Source organism: Salarias fasciatus, chromosome 3 (genome assembly GCF_902148845.1).
Source record: "Salarias fasciatus chromosome 3, fSalaFa1.1, whole genome shotgun sequence".
Lineage (NCBI taxonomy): Eukaryota > Metazoa > Chordata > Actinopteri > Blenniiformes > Blenniidae > Salarias > Salarias fasciatus.
In genome coordinates this window covers 23,535,725-23,542,535 of record NC_043747.1, presented here as the reverse complement: position 1 = coordinate 23,542,535, position 6,811 = coordinate 23,535,725, and positions in this window count along the sequence as shown.

Genomic DNA, 6,811 nt, shown 5'->3' with positions numbered 1-6,811 from the left:
AAGTTGGAATAATCTTCTCACTTCCGTGGGGGCACGTGTCCTGCAGTCTTCAGTGTGCATGTTCTAACAACTGTACATTTTTCATGCACATGCTATTGAACGAGTTCTTCCTGTTGCATGACTACAGGTTCTGCTCAAATCTTCTAGTTGTCAGTCTCTGAAGCTGCATGAAGCATGAGCACAGTTGCCAACATGGTCACGTGCAAAGCATTAAGGAACTGATCTATTGCATCAGTAGTTTATATGCGAGGTCACACATCAGGGCTTCAGCCAAACAAACACTGACCTAGAACAAGATGCAGCTGGTAAGTTTGGCTAGTTTGAGCCTGAATTTTGATCATTAATGGCAGTGACATATGTATTACACGTCATACAGATACAGTTCCTACCAGGGCCGGCTCTAGGCATAGGCGAACTAGACGGCCGCCTAGGGCGCCACGTCCCGGGGGGGGGGGCGCCGCAGTCGTACAGGGGGCGCCACGATGCTCCGTGCTCCATGTGCCCCGGTCCGTGCTGGCCCGCTCTGCAGTGGTCTGACGCCCCTCGGCGCTCCTCGGCACTGATCGGTATCGTTCGGCATCGCTCCTCAGCACCCCCACCCCCACCCCCAGCCCCGCTCAACAACTGTCGGAACCGCTCGAAAAGCACGCTCCCAAGGGGCGCTCGTCTCGGGCTCGCCTAGGGCGCCTCCAAAGCCCAGGCCAGCCCTGGTTCCTACACTCCACGGGTAAAGGAGATGTGTGAGAATCAGCAAATGATGTCCGGCTCGGCTTGGACAAGATGAGAGATCATTGCTGAAAACACTGGCATTTAACTATCCAGCTGTCACCAGGGTTCAAATGAATGAGCACAGGAGCTGCCATTAGCCTGCCCGACAGCTAGCTGGTGTGGTGCTAGCTTGCTGCTGCTGCTCACTGTGCAAAGCACCAAGACAAAGTGACCGCTCAGTCGAGCGGCTGACATGTTTGTTGTCTGTTTAGACTCCATATTGTGACGACAGTCAGGACCCTCCATTAAAGAAAGTTCCTCTGTTCAGTGTACATTCAGGCTGCTGTCACACCAGGACAGTCCGGTGTAGCTGCAATTACAACAGCTGTTCATTTGGGGGCGCTGCTGCCCGAAAGAAACACTGACCACACAAGCAGTAAACCCTGATGAAGAAGAAAACCGGCTCATTCGATTGGTTCAGACGAAACAGGAAGTCCCACCCCAGTGGGCGGCTAACGGCTAGCCACACACAAGATATATAATCTTCTGACCATCAATCGATGGGCACCTGGACTTCCTCATCACTCGTGCTCCACATCACGTGCTCTCAATACAGCCATGGGAAAGTCTGCGTGCAGGAGAGCTGAGAATCACAGTTTCAGGGGGATCAGAGTTCACCTGTCAGACCCGGATGCGAGTTGAGGGGTGCTCTCACACATGCACAGATGAAGTGGACTTTCCCAGAAAGTCCCTGAAGTGACCTCAGGTCTGGATCATACAGGGCTGGCGTGAAAGCACCAGAAGCTAAAAATACAAGGCTGCCTCCCGCTCTACTATCACAGCCATTTTCATAAACATTGACCCAGAACAAGCTGGTGCTGATGGTTTGGCTCACAAAAAAAACCAGCTACTTACTATCTTCAGATGAAAGGTTTTTATTCTCAGTGCAAGGAAACTTGCACATTGATCTGATTAGAATTCATGTGAACGAGATTGTTTGATTTCTCAGTTGGAAAGAATACAAACTGAGAAAAACGGTGTATAACATCAGTTACTTTGATCAAAATGGTCTGATGTTCAAAAAGGAGAAAAATTCAGAGTGGAACTTTACGCTCCAGTGTAGCTCGTTGTCATTCTTGGGCTTCATGAGAGGCAACACTGTTAAAAAAAACAAAATTCAAGGCATGCTGCAAAAGTGGAGCTCCACTGAGCCAAAATAAATGGATACTTTGAAACACATTTTGCCAAGATAAAATTAACAAAGGACTGAGGAAACAGCCCAAATGTGACCAAAAAATTACGGTATCCTCCCTGCTAGTGAGGTATCCGAATGCTGAGAAGAGGGAAGGAGCTCAGATCACTGCTAAAGATCCACTACTGAATATATAAATAGCTAACTCTCATATCAGATTCAGCTCCGTGTCACATCAGTAACACCCACACCATCTCACATCACGATATAAAGCTTTGTATTCATATATCACGCTAATCTCTCTCTCTGCAGGATGTCTCCAACCTGATCGTCTAGTCACAGCCAGCGTTGACTTCCCAGTACTGTCACATACCCCTTTCCCACTGCAACTAGCGGGTCGACCCGTGTTTTCGACCTGCTAAATACCGGCTTTTTTGACTCCTTTCCCACAGGCTGCAGACCCAGGTCTAACCGCCTGCTGGCGAGCCACGTCGCTGTGTTTTCCCGCACTGATGGTGTCTCACGTTGATGACATCATCAGCGCGACGGAGCAAAACGAAAGTAAACAATGCAGCGGAACACAGTCCCTGTTACCTGTAGACGAATCTCCTCTTCCCCACGGATCAGGAGAAGCTCTCTGGTTTCGCTATCTTGCCAATGCTGGGTCATCTTGACGAAGGAAATCTCACGCTGTGTCCACAAACAACAACTGGCGCGCTAACGTAGCTGCGCTGCGTCGACGTCATCATGTAAGTTCCCGGATGTGTCCCTCCCACTAAAAGCCGGTAGAAACTGACCCGGCAAATTTCTGGGTTGATTGCAGGGTCGAGCGACGCGGGTCGAAATGCCTGTAAAACCCTTTCCCACTGCCATGAGGAGCCGACTGTTAGTGGGTTTAAACTTGTTTATTGGTCAGTGGGAAAGGGCTAACAGATACAGTCATACTGAAGCACTGCCAGATACTGAAAGCTGAAGTCAACTGGAAAATCAAGCCAGGAAACAAGGAAATAAATTCAGGCCCTGTTCACACAACAAAGTTTTGAAGTCAAACTTAAAAAAAAAATTAAAAAAAATTGTAGCTTTCTGGAATACCAGTTTACACAACAATGCCACACAAATATGTTTAAAAAGAGTGGCTCCCACTCCGTCTCCAAGGAAATAAGGGAAAAAAAAACCTTTTCTGTACGGCTGCAGCCATTTTTGAGAAGGACATCAACATTAGATTGATGCTGCTGCAGCAGGGAGAGACCTGCAACATGCAGGACGGTGGCCCTCGAGGACCACATGGAGACTCTCCAGTTTTACAGTGAGGAACAAGAAAAGCATATGTGATTCCATTTAAAGACATGCATTTTCTAAAGGCTGGGGAAGCGGACCTGGGATCAGGGGTTTGCTGGTTGAAATCCCACAGCGAACAGGTCACTAATGTGAGTCCCTGAGAGTGACCCTTGACCCTCTCAGGAGCACCGTTATGTATAAAAAGAAATGGAATGAGTGAATCTGGAATTAGTTTGCTCCAATAAGACGTGATACAAGTCGTTTCTTTCAGGAGCTCCTCCAGATTGAGTTTTTAGGATGGAAATATGGGAAGGGGGAAACGGTGTCACACATTTTAACGCACCCTGTTAAAGTTCACGTTGCAAGTTGTTTACCCGATGTCACCCGGGAGGGGAGTTTCTGCGTCTGACGTTACCGTTAGCTTTAGCACGCTATTATCGAGCTAGCGGCGAGCTGGCGGCAGCTTGCTGCACGATCACGTTTTCACTGCGCGGCGCGGCCGCCGCGAGTCTCGCGCCGTGGTCACATACCGGCAGACGAGATCCTTCGGTGGTCAGTCTGTCGTGTTTCCGCAGCGGGACACGCGCTGCTCCGCCGTCCAGCGCTAACTCCTGCAGCTTGCACACACATACACACACACACAAACCGGAAACGGAGAGCTTTGCGTCGCGCTTACGTCATGACGTTCATCTAGCGGCGTCCCTGATGCCTGATTAAAGTATGGACACGATATGAAACAACATAAAAACATGCAAAAAAAAAAAGAAAAAAATACACGGATATATATCTATCTATCAAGGTGGAAAGAGTATGAAAAAATTGTAGCCAAATACAAGTAAAAGTACTGGTGTTACAAAAAAACAACTTAAGAAAGAATACAATTTTTAACTTTGAGTAAGTCAGAGTACTGTTTAACCCTGTTGTTGTATTTTATTTACCTCGTATTTTATCCTTGTACTGCAACCTTGAGTGTCATGATAGACATTGAAATTAACAGTATTATTACTATTAAATGACTTCTCATAAACTTTTCAGAGTACTAGTTACTTTTTGACCAATGGATGTATTATTGCATCAAGGACAGCAGAAATTTGATTCAATTCACCTGATCAAATATGTATATTTAAAGCACATTCCTGAGACGAAGCTAAAAAAATGTTTTACTGTGATTTAGCTATCTGCAGTTGAAAGAAAAAAGAGAATTATTTAAACGGGCTGTATCATGCAAAATTCACTTTTTTGTATGTTTTAGCCTTGTTATATAGTTATGTACTCACCAAAAACACCCCCAAAGCACTTTTTTCCATCGTGCCTGCGTGTTTGAGCTTTCCTCGTGTTTGTGCTGCTCAGAGAGGCAGCCCCTCCCGCACCCGTGAAAACGCTCTGTTTTCCCACGTTCACATCACACGGAGAAGATGGCTCCCCTGAGCCCCCCTCCCGCAGGCCCTCGCAATCAGCGTTGCCGCTTTTTTTCTAACTCTGATTATGGAGATAAACTTTAACCATCATCTGAAAGCAACAGTCAAGCAAGAGCAAGAGTCTGAAGGGTCTGAAGGGTCTGCGCTTGGTGAGTTTCTAACAGGAAAAGACGTTTTACGTATTTCCGTGTAGAGAAGCTAGTGCTAAAGAGCTAAAGCTAGCCAGCGTATTTGTTTTGAAGCGCTGATTGGTTGAAGTAGCTGTCAGTCAAAGTCCACAGGGGGAGAGGCGGGATTTTCAGTGAAACAGAGCATTTTCTCTTCCGGGTTTCAGAATTAGCCCCAGAAAATCTTTTATTTCACACAAAATTAGTTTTTCTTTGCGCCAAAAATAAACTATTACCATGTTAATGCAATTTCTAGGGTTTGGACTAGCTAAAAAAGCATGATACAGCCCCTTTAAATTTCCTGGTTTAAAAACTAGCTTATATTTGTCACAAATTTTCTAATAACCACTTTCGTCTACTACCCCACTCTATGGAATCAAAAATAAAAATAACTTGAATAATGAAATACTTTACAATAGCAGCCTGCTGTTAATGTAGCTGCATGCTGTCTTTAATCATCAACTTGTGACACAAGCTGTCTTGAAGATAGAAATGAGTGTGAAATGTGGAGAGCAGTGATGGTGACAGGTTTTCAGTGTAATGATGGGGACCAACCGGGGAACAACAGGTGGTGATTTGAATGGGTCTCTGGGAAATTCAATGGGTCACCAGTTAATAGAAAATGTCTCTTTCTGCTTTTTCAGTCCCAATGTGGGGAGCAGGGGATGGAGGGCTCATGGTAATGGACAGTGTTTCATTCCTTGAGTTTGAGACTACAAAACTAATCATCAGATTGTTTTAGAATTACCAATTTCTGCTTTTGTGCAAAAAGACGGATAAAAAAAAATGGTGGATTCCACCGCCCTGTTCAGCTGTTTACAGTGTAAACGCATATTTTTTGTGTGTTTTGTGCAGCACAACATTCTGTATTTTATGACCACGCTGCTGGCTGTGTGCCGAGGACCAACGGTTGTTCGTATGCTCGCTACGGCGTGCAAGATGCCGGTCGCATGACAGTAGTCGTGCAACACCAGCCCGACCTAAACTCACCAAAAGTCTCCCAAACTGGCAACCTGCTTGGCGCTCTCCAAAGGGGAGGAGGGGGAGGGGTGTAGTACGTTACGTGATGTAATATTACTAATTACACTTTTAAATAGACTCCTCCAATGATCACAGAATCACAGATTCACCTTGACAACCAGAGTGCCTCCGAGCACCATTGTTGTGTAAATTGACCCACAGATTTTGTGTTTTCAGTGGAAAAGAAAAGAGAAAAACATCGTCCCTGAATGACAGTGAGTTAAAGGAATACTCCACCCAAAAAACGATTTGGCCTCATTTTCTACTCACCCTCATGCTGAGAAACACTCTGGAGCACTTTTTTGATGATTCAAATGCAGTTGGAGATGTTTGGGGATTTTCGTTGTCAACAAACAGGGACCGACAGAGCCCGACAGAAAAAATGGTCCATAAAATCCACAAAACGTTCCCATTTTCCTTCATACTGCTCGTCCGCTGTAATCCAAGTGTCCTGAGCGCGTAACGTCCATAATTAATTCTTAACGAGGTCATTTAGTACATTTTAAGAGCCCAAACAGGGCACTCTCATACAGCTCCATTGCATGTCTGCGCGCGCACCCTGAACTACGGAAGCCGCGGCAGACCAAGCCAGATGCTTGCGCACTTTCAGCGACTACTTTTCTAAATTGCAAGCGTAGAAGAAGAAGTTCCGCTGTTTATATTCTGCTGTGAGTGACCGAGCTGTGGACAATCACAAAAGTGATTGGCTGCTGTTTTAAAGCTTTGAATTCGGTGTCCTGCTGAAAGGGCACAAGCGTGTTGCTTGGTCTGCCGCGGCTTCCGTAGTTCAGGGTGCGCGCGCAGACATGCAATGGAGCTGTATGAGAGCGCCCTGTTTGGGCTCTTAAAATGTACTAAATGACCTCGTTAGGAATTAATTATGGACGTTACGCGCTCAGGACACTTGGATTACAGCGGACAAGCAGTATGAAGGAAAATGGGAACGTTTTGTGGATTTTATGGACCATTTTTTCTGTCGGGCTCTGTCGGTCCCTGTTTGTTGACCACGAAAATCCCCAAACATCTCC